The following is a 26,078-nucleotide window of genomic DNA, read 5'->3' as shown; positions in this document are numbered from 1 at the left end:
CTTGAGGATGTTTATGCAATCTTATATTTTCATGAATATAATTAAGGAAACGGAATCTAAATAAAAATTAAAATAAAAAATAAATAAATAAATAACAATAAAAATAATAAATTTGAAGTTAACAAATAAATAATAATTACTTGATAATTAAATAAATAAATAAATAAATAATATATATTTTGCATATTATATGCGCTCTGTTGATTTTTGAAATCTTAAGGTTTCCAAAAATGGATAAACATCCGCGATGTGGTTATAAGCAACTGGCTTGTCTCGAGCGTGTTGCTTATTTCGAGGCGAAACCCTATGCGACAATAGGGGAGTGGCGGCGAAAAGCAACAACTTGAGGTCAAACAGTCTATTGCCTGACGCCCAATCGTTTGCGCCGTATGATTCGTTAGAAACGAAGAAATGAGAAAAGATTTAAACGTCATCACAATAAGGAAAGAAATAATTAAAGCAACCAGCAGTTACAAAGAAAGAATAGAAACTCGTGTTAATCAATATGTTAGTCAATAACATACACGATCAATATATGCCGCGTAGGCTTAAAAGAACACAGCCTACTGACCTAATAGACGAATAAACATCTGCAGATAATCCAGATCGACTGATTATAATAATAATGGCGTTGTCTCAGTGCAGACATTCGTTGTCGTGCTGTTTTTTCACATTTAAAATAATTTGCCTGACGAGTATTGACAAATTGCAATATTTTTTTTTTTTATTATTTAATTTGTACTTTACAATTTATCCAGCTGGGCATTTGGTAAATTGAACTTGCAATATAGCGCATAAAAAAGATATTAACAGATGCATAACTTTTATGTTCTCAAACTAAGATAACGAATATTTTATACAAATTTCACCATTACTGTGGAATAAACTGGACTGCAAAATTAGTGGAAAAAAATAACAAATATTAAGGAAAAATAATAAATTTGTTTAACAAAGGAATAAAATACAGCGTCGATTACTAATAAAAGAATAACCTTCGACGTATTAAATTCATTAAAACATGTTATTGAATAAAAAGGACACCGTACAAAATATTAAACTCCAAAACAATTGCCATTTCAGCTTTCTTAACGTCAATTCCTAAAGAGCCCGAGTATTTTTGAGACATGAGAATTCACTTTTAGTTAACTTTTTCTTAAATATTTGAACAACGGTTTGTTTTAAGTCAAAAATATTTTACTTTCTGACTATACTTCGATACACTACTGTTGCTTAAAGGCAATAAATAAAAAGATATAATAATTCTTGTTGTAATAAATATTTAATTTAATTAATTTCTTGTAGACGAAGACACGTCTATATCTCTGATTTACTCTTCGAAAAACTGACCGTTGCTAATCAACACAAAAAAAAAAAAAAATAAAGAAGAAAGACAGGAAATTGTCGTCTACTCATACTAAATAAATGATTGCCATGCCCCTGTCCCATTCGTGTTACAATCCGTGCGTAAAGGAACATTTGCTGTACGTTGATTAAATTTTCCCAGTCACATACCACACACGGGCACTCGTTTCTTGCAATATTCCAACACAACTGCAAAATATTTTTACTATTTCAACCGCATCTATTTCAAATATAGAACATAGAAGTCAATGCTGTGCTAACATGCAAATATGTTCAAGGCTCGAGTGTTGTAATTGTATGTTTGTGCGCATGCTTGTAATTGAACAGCAGTGTTTACTCCTTTTTTTCTTTTTTATTATTTAATTTGTACTTTACAATTTGTCCAGCTGGACATTTGGTAAATTTTTCTAACTTAATTGCTAAATAACATGTGGATGGTTACCCCCAACAGGACACCATCTTCGAGTTTAACTATTTTATTTCTTTAGTGAAGTCAGTGAGGTGTTTTCTTTTTAGTCTTCTTTCTATAAGAGTTTTGCTCGCTTCAACAGCCAGCTGGTTTGGATGTCTTGCCGTTCTTTCCTTATATTTTTCTACGTACCTGTCGATTTCTTCTTTGACCGTTGGTATTTTTAAGTCTTTGCGTATGTCCTCGTTTCTGACATACCATGGGACGTTGACTATTGTTCTCAGTATCATTTTGTAGAGTTTTAGTTTATTTCTATCCTGAGTTTAGAGTTTCCACTAGTTAGCCAGTACTATTGAATATATTTTAAACGCGTTTCGATGTAAAATAATGGAATTTTCAAGACCAGTTGTAGTGTATTTTAGTGAAAATATCGGTGTATCAATGTCGTAAAAAGTAGATTCCTAATGATATGATGGTACGTGCAGTGGAACACACGTGGCGTGAAAGGGAAATAAAGATACAAATCTGACGCCAGCCTGCATGTATATGTATATGTGCGGTATAAAAAGGTTTATCGTCAATCTAAAACGCAAAACAGTGAAAATAAATTCGAGAAGGGCGTGAAGCATACTTGTGCAAGGGTCAAGTTCTCGGTCGTCTCATTAGAAACGCGAGTATAATCCCCCTGTTGTCGGTTCGCTCTCCAATTACTGTTCACTCGTTCCTGATTCGAAGCAGGTTCAGTAGGTAGCCAGTGGCGTAGGCAGCCATACACATTTCATCACCGAGTATACGATTATGAGCACATTTACAATTACGTCATGTTAAACAGAAATATGTCGATGTCTCGCTTAAATAAATTAATACAGATTGATATTTTCATAACTACTGCTATTGTCTTCGTCGTTTTAATAAAGAAAGACCTGCGACTTGGCTGCGGATGCCCATGCGAATTTATCATTTTGTAGATGTATTAGGTTGTCCGGAAAGTGTTTTTCTTTCGCAAACGTTTTTTTTACAACAGTACACCTACATAGAAACGTGAAACCAAGTCTGTGATATGTCGCAGTGTTTATCTCAACAGAACAAAATGGATCGTATGTAATTCGACAAAATAATATAAAAGAAAAAACGTTGTGGGTTTATTATTTCCTCATAAAACGAAAGAAACTTTTCGGACAACCTAATAATTTGACAAGCGTAAGCTAGGTATGATGCTTTCACCGATTAAATGTTGTGATATATTATTACTTTCATGGTATATTCTTATTTACATTTTATATTATTCATATATATTTTATTATACATTTATTATATTTTCGTTATTATATTATATTACGTACATTATTTGTATATTTATTATATATTTTTGACTATTTGACTTACAATGAGATGCCAAAATCCGGCAATATTTGTCCGATCATTATCCGAAACCAATTATGCATAATGGCTTGGTCAGAAGCTCTTAATCCAAATTATCATTAATTAGAAATAACAACCAGTTTTAACCAGCATACAGTTAATCGTCGAATTAATTAATCGAAGATAGTATAAGACAAAATTGTCGGTGAAAAAGATTTACACATTAAAATTATAGTTCGCTCGGAATATTAAATTCTGACAGAATTCAAAGTCTAAGTGTAACGTACATATACATTCCCAATGTACAATATAACAAGAGAAACACAAAATTGAATTGTAAAATTATGGAATTTATGAAGTAACTCTTTTTCTGTTCCATTTAATCTTCTTTTCTCTCCTTTTTCTTCTGCTACCTTTTATCATGTTTGCTATTACATCAAATTTTTCTAGATCGATGGGCCCTCGCATTGATTGTAAAAAAGTGAGAAACGCATTACATTCATGGGCTGATTCTCCTCTTTTTTTCAGAATTAATAGGAAAGCCTCTGGGCTACGCCATTGTGCCGTGGCTCAAGGAAATTCTGTCAGTCCTTTTCGCGCGTGTATAAAGAGTTTGCACGCGTCGTTCACGCAAAATCCGTAATTGCTTCGCACGGTTGCACATCGCTGACTGTTTGCCAATTTGTTCGGTTTGCCGGTGTTTGCGTTCCGCTGAAAATACCGACCCTCCCTTTGCTTCGGGGATTTCGCCATCCGCTATGAGCGCGACGTTATTTCTATCAGACGTATGACACGACACGACAAACAATGTTTAAAAGAACTTGCAGTTTGTTGGTTGCTAAGGAATTCCGTTGAGTTAATGCTTATTGCTATGCACCGCTCGAAGTCGAAGTTGAGTAACTGAATTTATTAGTTCGGTATAACTTTGATTATCCGAGATGATGCGGACCTACCTCGGATAATCGAAAACGTGGATAATATGGATAGATCTACTGGCGTTCATAAATCGTAGAAAAACGGAATAAACCGTACAAAGCATAGAATAAAATCTTAGAAAACAATTTGATAATGTAATGTTGCGCATGTATTTAAGTTAAATTAATCATTTAATCGGTTGAAAGTTTGATGAACTATTTTCACAGTACCTCGCTATTTACATCTTCGTAGTCGTGTAAAAAGTTAAAATTTTGAAAAAGAATGAGGTTATGGCAAAGTTCAAAGCACCTTGTATAATACGAAACTTCGGTTAAACGGAACTGGGACAATTGAAACTCCGCTGTATTTGGTCGTTTAAAAAATCTGCAAAAGTTGAGGAAATTTGAAAACTTCTCTTACCTTTCTGTTATCTGTTGAGTAACCTAATGATCGTTTCTCGGAGAAATCTTCGTCTTTTGCGCAATATAGGGTAAGTGAACCAAATCTCGTCCACTGATTAATCTCTGTTGTTGATTGCTCCAGTCTGCAAACGGTAATTGGAATTTAAAATAGAAATGCCGTTAATTAGGCGATAGCAGGAACAAAGGAATTCTTAATATTCGAAGTCGTATTTCAACGTCTAAAGTACGTAACTCTAGCATTTAGTTTTGGTGACGCATAGTATGTTGCTTCTATTTTCATATTGCGAAGTCGTCATTTCGTCCTGTCATTTATCGATCAGAATTGGCAATTATATTAAAAAATGGCTTTGTGCCTAATGTTGTGCCCCTACGTAGATAACTGGGGACGGAATTAGGAACGCCTTTTTCGGAAAGAAATTCAAAATAGAGTCATCGAGTGAAAGCGAAGCGGATCAAAATGTGATCTGTTTTATATGTGACGAGCAATTTTCGGACGATGCTTTAGATGGTGTTATATGCTGTGCACATCTACATCTCAAATTAAAAAATCTGATATAGCTTCATAATGAAACATATTTCGAGGGCATAAGAGGCGAATAATATAAATATTTTCTAACTGAAACAGAGGAGAAGGAAATAGGAACACCTTTTTTAACAACCTATAAACGCATATATTTACTTTTTTTTTTTACTCTGTTTGTATGGACTTTTATATTCTGATTACAGACCTTCCTTGCTAAATTTTCAAGATAATTATACAAATTTTGTTAGATTAAGAAGCGGATTCAATTTTGGATAAATGTTAAAAAAAAAACTTTCGCAGGACGAAATTTGAGCACCTTATGCTGTTCTTTCAAATAGTTTTTGCAAGATTATAGCATACTTCATACTGTTCAAAATATTTACAAAGACTAGATTGTGAGAAAACTATGCCTATGGTCAGGTGAATGGACGGTGCAGAATATTCTGAGAATAAACTGAGGCTTAACGCTTATTGCTTGCACGGCTCTTTATCGGCGACTTATCGATCATTCTTAGATATTTTTCTCTAATTGCTCCACTAAACGTCCAATTAGGAACGTTATTTATTTGGAATTTAACGTTTCGTTATACCGTAGAAGTCTATAATACATAATAATTTCTTCATCTTGATCAAATCAAATTTTAACGACAACGTTACGATGGGCAATCTGTGTGTAAATATTCTGTATACAAAGTTGATTATTGTACCTACACTATATTTGACAATTCTCATTTTTATCTGAATTAAAGTCTGAGCTTATAGGTTACAATTAGAATTAAAGTGATATGTACCTCCATATATGTATAAACTTTATGGCAAATGCAATGCACATTTATAGTTTAAGTTATTTTTGCCATGAGTATAAACATTGAACGTTAAAAGCGACGAATATAGAAATGAAGTAAATTATAATCGAGAAAATCTTTGGTTTACTTAATTATTCAAAATTGGTGTGGAGGTGTTCTTCGAGTCGATACGACGAGGTGCCCTGTTTATGAATCATAATTGACATTACTTCAACATTTTTAGATGATAAATTTTAGGGAAATGAATCTACTGATATGTTTTAAGATGCTTCCGTAAAATATTTCTCTTATTTAATATGAAAGTGAGATAAAGATATGTAGTAAAGAAAATATCTTCATATTTACTATCTTTAGATATCTTATTTAGATATCTTTAAATATCTCCGTGTCTTCGTCCTGTACATTGTGAAAAGTGTGAAAGAAATAAGCTAAGAAGATACATCAAATAGCAAGAAGTAAGATTAAAGATGGTGAAATGGAATGAAATTTCCCTTCTGAATTTATCAGCGTAGATAGACAAAGAATATTATTTCTTTTGAAGGATAGCGATGATATTCAAGGCCGCGTAAATCGACTTTTATCGTCATTCCATACCAGAAATTGCCGCGAGTTTTTACAGCTGCCAAGAACCAACTCCCTTCGTCGTTTCCAAAACAGCGGGGAAACTTATTTTTTCCCTCGAAACGTCTCCTTGGTCGTTCTTCGGAAGCGAAGGAGGAGACTTTATTAAAGCGTAAGCTAGAATGCTCCCCGAGGACCGACACGATTATATCAAAGACCCGAGCCGATTAGGCATCGAGAAAAATTGGACACTCTGTCCTTTTCCTCTCTCTTTCTCTCTCTTTTCCAACACTTTTTTACTTTATCTGAATTCCTCTTCTAAAACGAGTACAACATTTTTTTGCTCCTTCTATGTGAAAAAATTTTTTTTTTAATGATTTAATTTGTATTTTACAATTTATCTAGCTGGACATTCGGTAATTTTTTTTAACTTTATTGTTAATTAACACGTGAATGGCTATACCCAGCGGGATACCATCTTCGAGTTTGTCTATGCGTAGAATTTAGCTTACAGTTGGAAAGGAACATCGATGGTCGATACACGTCGATTGTAATGAAACGTTGCACAGTTGTTCAGTGGATCAACCAAGGAATTTTATTATTTTTGGCTAGTGCTACTTATTTGCTTTAAACCCTTAGAGTGCTGAATACTCGCGGCCTATGCGGTCCGTACGGACGGCGCGCGGCTAGCGCTGACGATCGCTGTGGACGGAACACTTTTTCGTTAGACTGAACTCTATTGATTGACTATTCAAAGCGCAAATCGTAATAAGTTATAGTAATTCTTTTGCACGAGATTAAATTATTCAAGAATGTTATTTTTTGGTATTAATTATTTATTATAAACACTGAAATTTACAATAAACTAGAATTTGGGTAACAAACTAGAAAACAATAAACTAGAAAACTAAATTTAGTAAATATAACACAAATTAATAATTCAGTTGTGTGAAAAATTTCAAAACAATTATCGATACATAATCCGACATCGCATTTTCTGCATTCTCTTATTTTTCACACAAACAACACATTTTCTTCTTGAGAATTAGATGCGACTGTCCGCGAAACAGGTAGACAACTGTTATAACGAGGCATTATATGCATCTGTTTACTGTCCTTACTAAGGAATACATTTATATTTATCTCACACAAATGTAATAGTATTACTTCTGCGTAGGTGTTCGGAAAAATTGACAAACGCATACATGCGTCCTTAGTCCATGTCGGGCACTCACAGAAAACGCATATATGTGTCCTTAGTCCACACCGATAGCTTTCGCCAGACGCGTATATGCACCCATAGCACTCTAAGGGTTAAAAAAAGAATATTGCATTGTATTCGAGTATCAGGTTTTATTTAAGTTCCTGTAAATCGTAAAGGACATGTTGAGAACTGTGGATCTTAATTACCGAAATAAGAGTAAAAGAACACTAAGGTTACTCTTAGAATTCATAATAAAATAGTTTTAGATTTATTCAAGAAACGATTTCCAGGATCTTCGTCGATACACATTTGCACGCGTCTCAGCAGTCTCTGTGTCTCGTCATCTTCCATACCACACAGCCAACGGAACAGTTACATTCATCTGTTTTTTGAGACGCCGCGTACACACAACTTCGACTCACTTATATTCACATACGTGTGTCACTACTACGCGGCCAATCTAGTCTAGCACACAAAATTATACATATCTCAATAGAACACAAGATATCAAAAAACAGTTCAAAATGTGAAATCTTTGTAATTCGAAAATTTTCTAACAATTCAACTGTTCACTTAGAAACTACACTCGACACGTAGCCATGCAGAGTGTTTCGTTTAACTGAAAACGTTAGAATATCTGGCTTAATTGAGGAATCAAAGTTATCAAAAAAAATATTCGAAAGAGGACATCATACGGTGGAAATTATTTTTTTGCAGATCCAGTAGTGGAGGCCAGGGTTCAAGGTTAATGTTATTTTTAAAGAAGGCATCATACATTTTTTAATACATCAATCGATCCATCTCGGATTATCTTTGTCTTTCATACGTTACAACGTATACGTGTCTTTCGTCTTTCCTTGTTTTTCACGCGACAAATCAATAAAATATCAGCCAAACGAATAATTTTCGACATAAATAGGTTAATGCCATTTTTTATAGGAAATACCGAGATCGATCGATTAGTGTAAAAAAATAAGTTGATCTTGAAATATCTTCCATTACTGCAAAAACTAATTTCCACCGTATGATGTCCTTTTTCGAACATTTTTTTATATCTTCGGTCCTTCGTGAAATATTTTGTCGTTTCTAGTTAAACGAAACGCCCTGTATATCGAGTGTAGTTTCTACGTGAATAGTTGAATCGTTGGAGAAGTTTCAAATTTCGAACTGTTTTTTTAATATCTTGTATTGTTTGCAATTTACAAGTTTATATCCTGCTACTGGATCTGCAAAAAAAAAAGAATGATTTTCATGATGTCCCCCTTCGAGTCAAACAACTTCTCTTAAAACATTGATAATTAAACATTTGATAACTTTAATCCCTCGTGTCATATTCTACCGTTCCCAGTTAAGTGAAACACCCTGTATATGTATACAGTATGTACTGCGAAATTGTGTGCACGATTTTTGAAGCACTTGCGACTACGTGGCAAAAAAATGTCATAAACGAAAGTTAATCTCCTTCCAATCAGCTACAAATTACTTTGCTTCAGCTACAAGATGCAATACTTAAAATCACAGAAAAATGCTTTCTTCTATAACTAATCAAGATCTTAATTTTTTTAAATGGCGCGATGTATTTTTGATTTCATGGTATCACAGCCAATGCTAAGACGATTTCAGCAACCTAAATATTATGACTTCCATATGACCAGGAGTTTAGAAGTATTGAATTCATTGATTCACTGGTCGTTAACGTGTGAAATTTGGTTTAGTAGGGCGTGGAAGGTCAGACGTTTGCAATAACGTTTGTATTGTCAAGAAATTGCAACAGTAAAAATTACCAAAGTACTTTTTATTCAACGGAATTGCTTTAACCTTTTTACATGGAATTGTACATTGGATTTCTTATCCGTGAATATTTGTATATATCGTGCTTATAATTAACGTCTGAATTGCACGACACTTTCCAATTGCACGACGCAAAGTTCCGCTCTGTTCATTAAAGTTTGATGTGTAAAAGAAAATGAACCTCGTGGATCTACTTCCCCGCATGCATGTTTTATTTTATCTTGAAGCTTCTCTATAAAGTTTGCTGTTTTGCGTCAACAAAGGAGCATAAAAATCTAATGAAGATAAATCTGGTGAAGGAAGCAGTAATTTTTACTATTGCAATATGTTGATAGCACGAATGTTACTATAAACGTGTATGAACGACCTATAAACCAATGAACTCAAGATTTCTGAGCTCATGGCCATCCGAAAATCATGGCATTTAGGTCGTTTAATTTGTCTTTACATTAGCTACAATATCACGAAATCAAAAATACATCGTGCCATTTAAGAAAGACAAAATGAACTACATCTTTTATAAAAAGAAGTATTTTTGTGATTCAAAACGTATCAACTTTTCTTGAAAATATTTTTTGTCATATTACAGGAAGTGCTATATATATATATCGGTCTATATATACCATAGATCGATAAACAGGAAGCTTTTTCAGGAAGCGTCTCAATTTTCAATTTCAAATTTATGAAGCGGAATCAGAAACAATTTTGAAGATGAACCTGTATGGTACGATACATGTTGCTTGGAAGAATGCGTGAAATATTAAAATCAGAGCATACGAAATAGTATTTTCTGCATCGTCGTGCGGTAGCGCGTTGAGCCGCGCGAAATTCGAAAACCAAAAATTGTATTTCGCGATGAATATCGACGCGCGATTAACCTTCTGCTAGAATATTTCGGATGCAAACAAGGTTGACGTGCTCGTAAATTCATTGGACGTGAATTTAGCAACAAGATAAAACCACTTAAAAAAAAAAAAAAGAAAGAAAAGAAAAGAAAGGAAGGGAAAAGGGAGAACGTCGAGATAGAATGCAAAATGAAATAATTTTCAATAACTCTTCGAATGACTCGTTACAGGGGTTACATCGGTATGCAAATATCGTCGAGTGACGCGTCAAAGAAAAGAAGACGAGAGATTATCCGTACAAAGGGTCACCGCAATTTTCAAACAACAAGCAATTTCCATCGATCGATCGTGCCGCCAGATACAGACATACAGTCAGATGAAACAAAAGTTCGGGGAGGAGTGGCTGGTTCTTCTTATCGATGCAAAACAGTGCGGAGGGTCGTAGCAATTAAGAGATAACAAGGTTTCCCCCTCGGCACCCCTCCAATTAGTAACACCCAGGGCCCCCTTACCGCTGTCAGCCCAGCAACAACCCCCCTTAGGCTTCCTTTATACTTTATAGTCACTGTACTACCCACCATCCATGTCTCCCTTTTTCGTTCCACTTGCTCCTCTCCCTTGTTTCGCTATTGTTCCTTCATTTTTTTCTCGTAATTATTTTCTGCTCCCCTTCCTTCCTTCTTTATCTTGTATTCCTTTCTTTTTGTTTCGTACCGATTTTCTCGCGACAGTTTGCTCGTGGTAATTATTTCGGTAGTTATCGATATCGATGATTTCCTATGATTTTCCATGATTTTCTGTTGGATTATTGTGAAATGTGAGTACGTGTGTATGATGTGTGTGACTGGAAAAATTTAATCATCGTATTGTAAATATTCCCTTAAACATGAATCATAATACGAATAGGAAAAGGACGTGGCAACCGCTTATTTAGTATGAATGGAGGGTGATTTTCTGCCATTTCTTTCTTTGCCTAGTAACAGCCAGTTTTGAAGAGAAAATTAGAAATACAAACGTGCTTTCCTCAGAAAAAAATGAATCAAATTAAATAATTATTACAACAAGGATTATTAAATTTTTTAATTTATCATCTTTAGCCAACATTTTCAATTTTCGATTTTTGATTTTTGAATACGTTGTCGGAGGCGTTATACTGAAGTACTTTGTCTTAAAGCAGAGTGTACCAATCTTTGATGTTCTGACAAAAAAATACTGCAAATAAGAATTAATCAGTGTTTTGCCGGCTAGGAGCTGTAAGAAATGCCCAGGAAATTGTTTTTTCCATAATATACTAAGTTTTTAAATGATACAATATTGTTGTAGCTGATATCAAGAAGAGTTCAACGACCTAGTATACTGTAACCTTGAAGTGGCCTTAAAGTGACTGTCGACTATATGCTGAGGTTTATTTTATAGACACGAATAACGTACAGGAAGAGACGTAACTTCATGTTACTCTTGTATGTTTAATTACAACAAACTACAAATGATTCCATAAACGTAATTGCGACCTATGCATAAGTTTGTAACAGTTGCCGCTGTAATACAATGAGAACGAAATTTCATGCCCGCTGTACAGATTCGCTGCTTTGGCTGTTCAATATTTTGAATTGACTCAGACTATAGACCTCTGACTGTAGACAAGCCCATAGAAAAAAGTCTACTGGTGATCTACGATAATATAAAGTCAAAAATATTGTATCATTGAAAAACATCAAGGAGACCTTCGTATCTTATAAAATCCTATAAAAATAATTTGCAGGAAATTTTTTTATACAACTCGTAGTCCACCAAACACTGATTAACTTATATTTAAGACATTTTTCTGTCAGACTATCAGAAGTACCCAAAGAATCATGACAACGGTTACGTGATACAGCCTACGTATGTCATCACCACTCGACCTTGGTTTCCAAAATATTCGCAAAATTGTCGATATTATTGCAATGAATTCTGCCTATAATTGGACGTCTAATTATGCATATAATTATGCGGCAGTATGTGTGCACGTGAGACCTCACGGCGGCTGGCAACCAATACTAAGATAAATTTTTTACAAGAATTTAAAGTAGTGGTACCGATAAATTTTGACAACTATCTCGCAAATAAAGGCCGAGCGACAGATGTATAGAAAAAAATTGTTCAAAATGTTGATTTCCTCAACATATCTAAAAAATAATTTTTATAAAGTTATATGATGGGTGGTTAGGTGGGTAAGAAATCGATGATTGAAAACTTCTTAGACAACACTCTAACACTGCCAAACACCGAGCTTTCTAGCCATAGTCAAAATTCGTACGACGAAAGATTGTATTTGTAGAAAAACCACCATGTGCCATTTGTAGTTCTGTCGAAAATTGCCTGTTCCATTCTTTTAAATTCGCAAGCATTGTAAGCACCATTTCCGTTTGTAGACAATTTTTCGTTTCCCATAAAATTAATTTCCCTCTTTTTATTAAGTTCCACTTGTACTACAAACTGACTTTTTAAATTTCGATTTTTACCGACGTTAGCCCAAGATGTAACAAAAAGATTTAGAGCGATTTTTAAGATGTACAATTCGCAAGATACATATATTTTAATCGTGAATCAGGATTAAATCTGGTGATAATGCAAGGGAGTGTTTATACTAGAAATTTTGCTTTGACGTGAAATGTATAGATAGACAGAATGACACAATGGCGATTGCATTTATTTATGTCAGATACGTGCTGCATTACTAATAACTAATAACGTGCTGCATTGCTCTACGAAGACAGTTTCGAGAAATAACGGGAATAATATTGGTCACGATGCGAAGTATTAAGCCTTTGTATTAAGCCTTTGCGTTCCGGAAACATTTTAATTGAACTATCTTTTTCCAATTCAGTAATTAAAAACGGGATTTATGAAGAAAAGTTCAGGATTCTTTTATCGTTACGTATTGTGAAGACGAGTTAGAAGACCAAGTAAACAATAATTAAAAGGCGCTTATGTAATGACTTGGGACAAATTGGTATTTTTCATATGAAACGCAGCTACGATTTCAATTGTTCGATTGTTATTCAACAAATTTCTATTATCCAATGTTTTCATAACTGATTAGTAGTATATTAAAATGTAATTAATATTTATTAGTATTAAGACTGTACTATATAGTATAGTTATTATAAATTTATACACCATAGTTATTACGTATTCAGTTAAAATTAGATTCCGAAATACTTAATTCAATAAAGAAGATGCTTTATATGAACTAGTAGACAAAACTGTTTTGATAATGGAATTTTCCGATAATAGAACGATCACTTTTCTGGCATGACATTTCACTTGTTCGAGTACAGATTACGATTAACTGAAAGTTCCTTTAAATATTTATGCATCCTGTATCCTTTTGACTGCGAAGTGATATAATTCTTTCAACATAAGTAACTGAGTAGAGTTACCTTCTTTTTTTATTTCGAACCATCGAAGCTCTTTTTCAAACGCTACGAATGCTTCGCCGTGAGAAGACACTTCTCCGTTACCACTTTCGTTTGCTGTATCCATTTGTGTAAATATAAAAAAAAATTGTATGTTTAAAGATTTTTTACCATCACCAGGATCAGAGAAATAATAATGATAATAATAATTTTAATTTTATAATAATTTTCAGTACTATGTTTTTGTTTTTTAATACCTGCAACCGTGGCTTTTCCAACATCGTGTATTTCCGTTAATTCTGCTGCAGTTGCATCACTTTAGAGTCGTTTAATTCTGATGTATTTTGTCAATCAGAATTCATTGTCAAATCGAATAAAACAAAGACTACATTACATATGAACACTAATAAAATATCTAAAATGCCTAAAACGAGAAAACGCATCCGTTACTGGGGAACATTATTCCGGAATTACTTAAATACTAAATATTATAATATACTAATACTAATATACTATACTAATATAATATATATACTAATACTAATATAATTACAAATACTAATATAATATAATATTATTATCCGCATAATACAAGTTCGAATATTGAGGTACCTAAATAAAGGAGGCTCTACCGTATGTTTAATATTTTTCCTTTCCAATACATTTTATTTACCACGTTGAAAATGTCTTTCATATAAAGAATACAGGGTCAAAGGTTATTTAACTGTCACGAAGAGGAATGGCGATTCGAAAAGGCGTTGCGAAACATTGAGCTACACAATACTTTTAACGTTTTACCGTTTCCACGAATCTCGATTTGAATCTCCCCATCTCCCGCTGTCGATTTTCCTTTGCATCCCGCCTGGTCCTGTTTGCATAGAATAGAGGTCCGCAGGGAATTATGGCACAGAGGGAAGGATCGCAAGGTGCCACTTGTGATGGAAGGTACATATTATCCGGCGCGCGTCCACGCGACGACACAACGAAGGGAAGTGCAAGGAAATTGAGCGTACGTAAAATTTCCGCTCAGAGGAAATACATGGAATCCTCGACGAAGCTTCTACCCTCTATCCTATATGCCATGAGACTTGATCGTTTATTGCGATTGCACGACACAAGTGTGTGTTCTTGTACTCGAAATATCTTTTGCGAACATTTCCGTGTATAACCGTCGGATATTATTGCGATTTGGAATACCAAAATATTTGGAAAAGATTTATTTTTCCATTTCTTTGATTCGAGATGCTTTGCAGTTGGAAAAAGATATGCGCAACTGAAGAACACTAAAGAGAAATTTTATGTTTTACAAGTAAATGTAAATAAAAGTAGATGTTTACAATTATATAGTTACATAGTATAACATTATATAATATTACGTTACAACGTATTACGTTATAACGTATTATATTATATAGTATTACGTTGTAACGTATTACGTTATATAGTATTACGTTATATAGTATTATGTTATAACGTATTACGTTATATAGTATTACGTTATATAGTATTATGTTATATATAATAGTATTACGTTATAACGCATTACGTGATATAGTATTACGTAGTAACGTATTACGTTATATAGTACAGAGAAGATTATATTTTATATTTTGTTTATATTTTATAACGTATTACGTTTAATTTATATTTTTATATTTTAATAACGTATTACCTTATATAGTACAGAGCTCTGTAGCTCGAAAACCTCTACGTTCTTGTTCATTCCCTTCCGCTGTGAAAACATTCTGAAAGTGGAAAAAGAAATTACTTTAACTCGAGTTATTTGCCACGTATCCAGATGCGTTGTTTTATCTCTGTAACTCGAATTTAGAACAGTCAGAGCTGTACAGGTCGAAGTTATGTTACGTGTTACAAGATCTAAGAAACTAATTGTTCGATATTGTATTCTTTTTCTCAACCGTTAGGATTATCTCGAATAACGTAAGATGACATAAGCCATATCTCTAGTTCTTTGCCCTTCGACCACGTGCATATCCATGCAAGTTAATCGTTTTTCGTTAATCGAACGCGTAATTGTCATCGTCTCCTGCGCCTCTAACTTTAGCATCTATGTACGTCAAATAAAACGACTTCGAAGAGGAAGTTTAACCTCTTACGTACGGCTGAATTTTGCACGGAGCTGTTTCTTTGTACAGCAGAGTTTGACGCGAATTACGCGTAAATGACACATCACTACAATGTGTGACGGATAATGCTGTTCCCTACGCAAGCACATTGGAACGAAGTTTTTAATAACTAAATTATAATTTTTCATAAAGATATGATGCGTATACTTTTAACTTTAATAATTTGCTTTAATAATTAATAATACAATTGAGTATGATATATTTTAAAACACAATACCACAGAGACCCACGTCACAATTTTCACATTCATAGTGCGATAGTGTTTTTCAAATTGCTCTTCGTTTTCTATTTTCAAGCGACATTTTGAGGTTGAAGATTCTAAAGAATTCTAAGGATACGGATCGGCATGTTAAAGAGAGCATCTAACAATGGTATATTTATATTAACAAAAAGGAACAATTGATACCTGACACTGGCGTATCAAAAACAAAGACTATATATTCTGTCTGTATATTGTTAACACTGTTATAAAACCTTATGAGGGCAAAAGAAGTGTGAAGCAAAACAAATGAAAACGATCATTTAGTTCAAACGGTGAGCGAATGAGTCACTATAGTGGCGCATCGTACCTGAGAGGTTAAAAGACTAACACTCCGAAAAGGTGAACGTAGTTGTGCCTTCGTACGAAGCTTCGTATATATGTGGAATTTTCGTTTGTTAAACCTTCTTTACTTAAAAAATTTCGATAAGTCAGAATCTTTGAGATTCGAGTTACCGAGGTTCAATTATGTTTATGTTAGATTGGAAGAATTATGAGAAATACGAACGACATTCGATTAGTTCATACTCAATAAGATGCATTCACGAGGAATTTATACTTTATTATTAATTTATTATGTTCTTGTCATATTATATTATACCTCAATTTATTATTAATTTATTATATAAAGAGTTCATAATTTATCATTTTAAAATAATTTATTTGTCACGTTTACTATTTTGTATTAATTTATATATTATTCATATTTTATTATTATTAAGAATATTCATACTTTAAATTACATCAAATATTGAAACTTGGATGTTACGCGGCATGGAACGCTCGGCTTTCCCGAGACATGGCATCATTTAATTATACAAGTAAAATTCTCGCGTCGCAATTATCGATGAGATGTACGACCAACACAGCACGCTGTACATCCTCGTCCCGACGAGAATGCCTGAATGGCCTCGATCAAGCAGACCTCGTTTGCTCGATTCGATAATAATCAATCGGATGCGCCTTTCATTCGAACGCACTGAATTCGAAATAATTACCCTTCCTTTCCCACTGCCCTCCAATTTCTCGCTCTTTCTCCCTTTCGCTGTTTCATTGCAACATCAACCGTCCTGTAAACGTGATCACACGTTGCTCGCCACATGACACTACTTGCTAATTGCGAAAACAAGCTGTATCGTGCTCGTATCCGGTCGTACAACTCGATAGAGCCTCGTCCAGACTTGTCGAATTATCTCTTGATTCAAACAACTCCAAACTAACTTACTGGATATACAAAAATTTGTTTATTCATTTCACTAAAAATACGCTTTCAAACTTTGATGCTCCTTCAGATTAACCACATTATATAAATTCATAAAGAAAAAGTAAAAAAATAGACAGCTTAGAAAACTGAAACGACCAAATGACATTGTCACTTTTGTAAAGCGTAAGTTATCGATGCAACCGCGACGATACTCAGTTGCTAAAAAATAATGTGACAATATTTTGTTACTCGGTTAAGAAACCGACCAAGGATTAAAATACTATTGTCTAATTTTTCTAATTTTAATATCGTCTTATCAAACCTTGTACATACGCGAAATCACACACGTAGAACCTTCCTGCCCGCTGCCGCCTTTATTTCTCCTCTCCTTGTTCTTTTTTAAACTAGGTTTTAAGTCGTTTTGAAAATAAGCCGCTGGGATCGAACGAAATCCAGGCTACGGTATCGAATATTTCAAATCCACGCAATCGCGCGGCTCGATAAGCTCGTTCCGGATCGAAAAGTCGGCTGGATGTTGGGGCTCTCGGCGTGCAAAGGTCGTTAGCAGAGTTTCGAGCGGTGCATAGCAATGAGCCTTGAAAAGGGGGTAGAAAACCTCCTGGGAATCCAGACACCCGTTACGTTTCGAGGCTCGTACGAAGCGGACGGGCTGGCCCGCAACACCGAGGGACCGGCTTCGGGACAAAACTGACTCATGGCAACCGAGATAATCGAACTCGTTACCGGCATTCTCCGGATTCGTTTCGTGAACGGAATAACGTATACGACACTCGTTTCCCAATTCCCGTAGAGTTCGACTGACATCCTTCGATCGTCAACGAACGATCGAAATTTAATCATCGTTCTCTCGGCTTTGCGTCAAGCTTTAAGTGACACTGATTCGATCGTTCGCAATGTATCAAACAGTGATACTAAGCGAGTGTTTCGTAAGCGAATCGATTAGTTAAAAACGAAACAGCTGCGCGCTGTTCAAGGTAAACTTGATAAGCATAGGCAAACATGATATCTCACTCTGTGTAGGTTAACTTTTTAGCTTTTTGGCTGTTTGAAATCTGAAACAATTTTATCGATGTTTCTATGTTTCAATCACGTGGTGCAGTGGTGAAATCGAATGAAAAATGAAAATGAAAAATGAGAGAAGATAATCCGTTTAATAATATTATTGATGGCTAAATTTGCCGATTATATTTGCGATATATTCATAATATATGTTATTATATTATAATGATTATGATAAAGAGCTGTAGGTGAATCTTAAATCAGAATTAATCCATTGACATTGACTGGTAATAATTCAGAATTATCCGAGATGATAGAAAGTTTTATACGAACTTGATCGTACCTTATTTTTAATTTTATACTCTGTTGTCGGAAATTGGTGGGCTATTAATTTTATTAAATAGTAAGTGCAAACATCAATGTCAAAATGTAAATTTATGAAAAAGATCATGTCTTAATCAGTATATTTTAGAAATTATAACGTTGCTATAAAATGAGACTCAACATCACAAAATGCAAAGCACGTTATGTAAAATTCACGATGGACGAAGTATTCTTTCTGACGATTCTTTGAAGTTAAATATATTATTACTACTTTTACAGTCAATTTTACCTGAAGAGACGAAAGTAAAAAGGTGGAACGTAAATGTGCAGAAAACATCTGCCTTATTTATATGTATGTGTGCATTCTTCTTTGTAAGATAAATCAGAAACTTTTCAGGAATTCTTCTTCGGATATCATGCAGTGAATATAACAAGACGGAACAGAAGAAACAATAAAATAGCTAGCGTACTTTTGATTTTTATATTTTTACTTGAACTTTATTTTGCAAGTTTTTTAAAGAGGAGACAAATAATTAAATTTTTTTCATTAACGATATACCAATACATTACGTGCATATATACATGTACAAATATATATTCGTTATTGAACGGTAGAAGTTCACTGATTTTCTCACTTAACTATGATTTGTTGTTCAATGTTACCATAGCGATAAATTTGTGACGATTAGTTAATTCCTTACTTATTTTGTAAAAAGAATATATTATTTAATAATTACAAAGAAGGTTTATCGAGTTCACGTACAGACTTTATAACTGAAAGTGATTATCTCCATAATATGATCTCCAAACTACTTCGACATTACAAATTAGTTACATTTATTGTATTTACGTAATCGTAGTTATGCTTCGAAGCAATTAATGATCGTACTTAATGAATAGAATGTGTCAGTATATTCCAGAACATATGTATAATAAATTGAAACGGAGTTACTCTGTTTAACTTTCAGCTTCGTAATTATAATAATTTCAACCCTAGAGATGACTCGACAAAGAGCTTAAAACCTTCCTTTAAACCGGAACAAGACCAAGCTAAATTAGCCGAAACTAAAACAAACTCTTCCGCGGATCGTACGCGTTATTACGTGTTCAACGATCAGCCATACATCAACGCGAAACACGCGTAGAAAGCGTGTCACTCGACACACCGGTTGTCACATAAATCACTAGCATCCCGCTTCCTCGTTGTTGGTCATGAGTCAAGCGACGCGTGTTGATTCCACAACGTTGTTGGCTGTCCTCGAGCATAGGTCGAAGCACGCTGGTTAATGAAACTAAATACTCGAACAAGCGTGGCGAAAAAGAGAGGAGAGGCTGTAACTGTCCCTGTTCCTCCATGGCTCCACTTGCCGGAAACATTTCGCAACGAAGAAGGAAGGGTCGAGTTGCGTTCGGTTCGCAGACTCGGTCTTGTTAGGCCGAGGCAAAAGGGGATTCTGATCAACGAACCGTGCCGGCCTTAAGGGCCCTTACTCCCATAGACACGCTTCGTTTCTCGATTGATTCTTTATTTTACAATCGCCGTGACATCGTAAAGGCCAACGAATCGCATGTTGGAAGGCTCTTCTCTGTGCACGATGCACCCCTGAACTTGTTGAAACCCGACCGATCGATCCACTTTGCTTCCACTAACGTTTGCTGATCATCCGTCGAATTTTGAATTCAATTCAGTTCTCGTTCACATTCTTTCTGACGATCAGTGTATTTTATTTATTAGACGATCATATGAAATATTATGTTTTTTTACACAATGTTTTTTGTTTTATATTAGTTTATTGAATTATGCACGAACATGATAATAGAAATAGAACGAAATGAATCATACGTAATTCAATAAAATAATATAAAACAGAAATTGTTGTCTATCTATTATCATCTTATGGAATGAAAGAATCTTTTCGGATAGCCTAATATTTTAATTGAATTTGATACTTATTATATGTAACATTATATTTATGTAAAATTATGTAATATTATACTGTTGAATGACATTTGCAACAAGCATTAATCGGGTCGTTCTTGCGCTGCAAATATTAATCAATTGGATTGAAATACAAAGTTCAAGCATATCCTTTAGATAGTATCTCTTATTTTTTATCTTTTATAGATTGTTGTATTTTGTAATGATCAATTAGGTTTCTAAAATATGCAACTTTTAAAGACCGTGATGAGCTACCAGTAAACGTATGCAGGTAGCTTGCAATTTGTCTCTTGACTGAAAAACAGATGTAATATAGAGGGAATATAGAACAGGACGTTTGAACATCACAGCGATTTTAAGACGCAATTTTAATGGAAAAATATAGGCAGCCCTTAAAGTCAGGTGAGCAGAAACATTGTACAGTACCGCGAGTAATTATAAAATCAACCCCATCTATAGATTTTTTATAATATTCAAACAAAAATTGACAAAATCTTGTATATTATAATAATTATAATTTCATATTATATATTTCGTATTATAACATAACATAAAACTAGAGATATAACAAACAAAAGCTTTTTCCTCTAAAAGACTTGAAAAAAATGAATTTTCTCTTAAAATTATGTTTTTGGTTGTGAAAAAATATAAACTCAACGTTAATTTTGTTACCTTTGCATTCAATATTTATCAGGTTTCCCTTTATTTTTCATCACTTCTATCTGTTAGGTACACTATCCACTAACTTATTTAAAGTCTCGTTTCGAAAATTCGCTCACTATTCTTTTTTCAAGTTCCACGATATGTTCTATAGGTGGCTTCTCCTGATCATAAGCTTTTCTTGCTAAAATTCTTTACAGGTTCTCGATCAGATGGATAATATTTCTATTTCGAAAACTAGAAATCACTTTTTTGTAGTGGCAGCTGTATGAATAGGAACATTGTCTTGTTGAAAAATTGCGTTTCTGTGTTCTATTTCGAAAGGCAATAACTCGCCATGCAAAACGACTTAAAACAAAACGATTTCACTTAAAATATCTAGGCATGATCAGTGATTTATCAGAGATGACTCTGACTGAGACCATGATTTTTCATCGAAGCAAAACTTCTTCTGAAATTCGTAATATTGCAATTTGTGATCGATTGAAAATTGATAAACTTTCGCTCGAAACATTTTTTTGTCTGACTATCAGAAACTCCCGAAAGGTCGTGGGGACTGATTTTTGCACCACTCTGCATAAATATTCGCAGCGCCGTATTTCTGTAAATATTCGTAAAACGTAAAGATTTCATTTCTACAGCGATTCATGCGCGTGATATTCTGATATTTCTAGCGATAAATAGTATAAAATGATCTCGACCGGCTGATAAGTGTGCCCTTTAACTTATCGAGCACGAAGCTCTTCATGTTTGTTCTGTTTAAACATTTTCAACAACGATCGTTGCAAGCATTCTGCTACAGTGGTAAATGTCAGGACCTCTGCGATTAACCTTTAAACAACGTTGTAAATCAACCGTGAGCCATTTTGAGCGAATAAATCGATCGTTCCTTCCGCTCTGTTTCCCCTTTCCCAAGAATTAACATAATAATTGACTTTTATCGGCGATTTTTATCACGATAATCACCAATTTCCCTGTTCTCACATTACAGAAGGAAGCCACTCTACCGAATCTTCCGGTCCCGGATTTGGAGTCAACCTTGCAGAAATATTTGACCCAGGTCGAGGTAATCGCTCCGAATCATCTGCCGAAGACCAGGAGCCTGGTGAAAGCTTTCCTTTCTGGACCTGGACCGAAACTACAACAACGTCTTGTGGAACGTCGGCAAAAGGTGTCCAACTGGGTAAGCGAATTTTGTCACTTTTCGTATCTTACGATGGCACAGAATTCGTATTATTATTGCAACTATTCGTTCTTTGTTGCGACCTACATCGAATGCAGTTGAATTTTAAAGTTAACATACGAAGCAAAGATAACTTCGAAGACCAACATAAAATATTTAAAGCAGAAGCGAACGAGAACATATTCCAGGTACATGTTACACAGCTCAAAACAATTGTTCCTTGCATTGTTATGTTGCACGCGATACAGTTATTAAAATGTATTGCCTGTACTATACAAAGTTGAAAATATCTGGGTAATTTTTGCATTTGACCTTAGAAACGCAAAAGATGTTGAAATAAGTATTTTCTAACTCGTCTGTTCTCAACTCTTTGTTGTTTTACTACACCGATAAAGAATTAGAAGACGATGTTGCGATGTTCATTTGTATCGGCCTTAAGGTTCAGGATTCTCGTGTAACAACAATAAAAAAATGTAATTCTCATGAATTTTTTCTAGACTAACTATTAGTTACTATTAGGATTAAACCTCCTTGGGATGTAAATATAGTCTTCAGGTTCTTCATTATTCCTCTTATTTTCATTTTATTATTCACATATTCACATTTTCCTCCAAATATAGTCTTCGTTGTGTCTCTTTCAAAAACAGGTTCGATCCCGGCGTAAAATATCTAATTTTAAGAAAATTCCTCAACATTCTGATGACTGTGGCAGATGCTATACTGTATGTCAATAATATGTTACATTACCAAAGATCATCACAAGACTCGTACAGTATACAACAAATAATAGGAAGAATTGAAATAAAAAAAAATACGTTTGTACTTCAAGACTATCTGCCTACATTCCTAAAGAAGCTTAAACCCACATAAGCAATTAGTCTAAAAAAGATTCATAAACATCACTTGCTTTTGTTATTGGTGAATGATAGTGTCTCCATTGAGAAATTTAAATGATGTCGCATCATTCTTTTTGACCGGGTTTGAGATTGAAAATTTCTAATATTTTTTTCCTCACGCCGAAATTTGTTCACTTTGCAAAAGGTTTCTTTTAGAAAGACTGTGTTCTACAGTAAAACAACAATATAGTAGCAAAATCATAGAGACCGTAACGTAAATAATGTTTGCCTGATTCATTTTGTCTAATTTTAAATATTACACCATCTTGTACATTTATAGCCGAATATATACGGTAAATGAAAGCTTATGCATACTCCGTTAATAAATAGGAGAATTGAAATCTATAGGTATTGATCATGAATGATCATGAACCAAATACATTGAAAATTTTGTAGAATGATGAATAGGAGACCTACATGTTCGGTAGGATTAATATACGTGGTGTCTTAGAAAGCATAGTACAAGCGGCCGAGTAGTGATTCTACGTGCAAAAATAAGTCGAAAAAGAAGAATAACATTTTTTTGTTTAAGACTCCTTTTTCGAGAAAAATGAGATTGAAGATCGGTCGGGTGACCGTGTACCAATTGTAAGTTTCGAGATATCCGACTTTTCTTTCCCCTCGTGTTGATATTTATGTACATGGACAATGTCACGATTTACTTCCTATCATTACTGTCATCTGAGTTTCACAGAGTCCACAATTAGAATGATTTTATGAATAAGGATAAGAGTATTACTTTTTAAAAATCATTCTATTAACGTAACAAGTGTTAGATATATCACGTTACTGCATGCATAGCTCTGCTCGTCTAATAAAATGGAATACCTCGAAACTTAGAATTAGCACACGGGTACCTAACGGATCTTCAAATTCATTTTTCTTGAAAACATAGCTTCAAAGAAAAAAGTGTCATTCTTTTCCTTAACTTATTTTTACATGTAGAATCACTATCTAACTGCTTGTACCATGATTTTAGAGACATTCTGTATAATATTTATGTAAGAATAAAAGATGTTTAAAGTCGCTATAGAAATAAATTAACAATATTTTTAAAACTTTGATACATTATACATGTATACAACGCTTTTAAACGAAAAGTTCGCGAAGAATATAATGTTAAGAGGTAGATATTTTGTAGTAAGATAAGTGGTAATTATATTTTATTAAAATAATTGGCGATATAGCGATTGAAATGCATACATAAACCTTCAAACTAGATATATTGCATACATATATCTTTATCCTGATAAAATATTGAAAAATATTGTTCGAATACAAAACAAGCTCTTTTAGACGAAAATCATTTAAAACAGAACGGATGGGAGTAACTCCAAAAATTTGTCATATAATATTTTAACAACTGTATTCGTATTGGAGCTAAAATTTTACCAAGCAGCAATTTCTCCCCACGATAATAAATTTTAATATTGCAAACACCGAAAAAATTAAACCATCTTTATCATGCAACGATAATAAATCTTATCTACGTGAAAAAAGTACCTATTTTGAAATTTTTAAAGGATAACTTAATACCACAATTTTAGAAATTTTACCATAAACACATTTAAACTATTTTTGCGAGATAAATATATTTCTTTTTTATCATCGATCGTTGCACATGGCGTTTACGTGACATTTAGTGAGAGTTGCTTCTTATAGATGCAAAAAGTCAATATCAATCTGCCATTCCCAAAAATCTTCAAACGACGCGACGCAAAGCTTGCATGACTATCTCGTTGAATATTCAGAGTATAAAAGATATGTTTCAATCCACACCGTCTCACAAGGATACCCCACTTTTCCATATATCCGTTATATCGGTTATTTCGATAACTATAAATGTTTTCAGTTACATTCAAATAGTTCTGTCACGTTCATGCGAATGAAAATATATCGACTCAAGCGGATTTGAATTTATTCTAAAAGAAATATTAACTGAATGATGGAATTTAGATAAATGCAAAGGGACTTACAAACAATACTTTCAATATAAAACTGTATATATATGGATACTTAAAATTGTCGATTCAATTTATGGTTAGTTTTAAGTATGTTAATAATTGTGCTATATTTTGCAAAGTAACAAACGAAAATTACTAAATGCTAGGTATACGTTTGAATACAATAGAAAATTGTTAGTTTCTTTTTAAATTATTGGACATTTGAATTTTTATTAGATTAGATCATTTATTTTTTAAATTAAAATTTCATTAATAAATTATTTATAATAATGAAAGAAGATTTCAGGATAATTATATTTTTCCTATCTAATTTATCAAACTACAAAGAAACGCGACAAATGTACGTACTTACGTATTACGTAGCCACCGAATTAGAGTAATTCTCGTTCATTTCAAAACAAATGATCCGTAAATCTATGTTGCAAGATTTTCTCACGTTATTCATATTGCGAATTCTAAAATGCCTGAAACATCACTACGTTTTCAGCACATCAACCTGATTATCCTTAATGCAAAATGAATTGAACGAGCAAAATAGCATTTGCAGACAGTTCTTTGTGAGAGATTCCGATGAACATCGGTGATAAATTAACCGTTGCGTTTGCCTTACTATAACGATTGTCATTTGTTATTCAGCTAAACATCGTGTCATGGAACAGAACCATACGGAGAACATTAATGTCACGAACATAGTAATGTTAAAATGAAATAAACGTTAGAAATTGCTATTTCAAACTGCCTTTAGTAGATAATTTGTTATCAATATTTATGTATTAGATCGTCTGAAAAGTTTCTTCCCTTTTATACGGAAATAATGGATGCACAACATTTTCCGTTTTATATTATTGTATCGAATTACGTATGATCCATTTTCTTCTATC

At 33.7% G+C, this 26,078-nt stretch overlaps 1 protein-coding gene across 1 annotated transcript in view; it reads left to right on the top strand.

The window, feature by feature from the left end:
• The window catches only part of LOC126929009 (vesicular acetylcholine transporter-like), a 200,571-nt gene that overhangs the window by 76,407 nt on the left and 98,086 nt on the right, over positions 1-26,078 (top strand). Inside the window, exon 4 of the mRNA XM_050744971.1 lies at positions 22,146-22,337. The gene's annotated coding sequence lies outside the window, so the exon portion shown is untranslated. The remainder of the gene's footprint in view (positions 1-22,145; positions 22,338-26,078) is intronic.

The sequence above is a fragment of the Bombus affinis genome, chromosome 2 (assembly GCF_024516045.1).
Source record: "Bombus affinis isolate iyBomAffi1 chromosome 2, iyBomAffi1.2, whole genome shotgun sequence".
NCBI lineage: Eukaryota > Metazoa > Arthropoda > Insecta > Hymenoptera > Apidae > Bombus > Bombus affinis.
The sequence above is the reverse complement of the archived record's forward strand: the minus strand, read 5'-3'. Positions and strand labels throughout refer to the sequence as shown.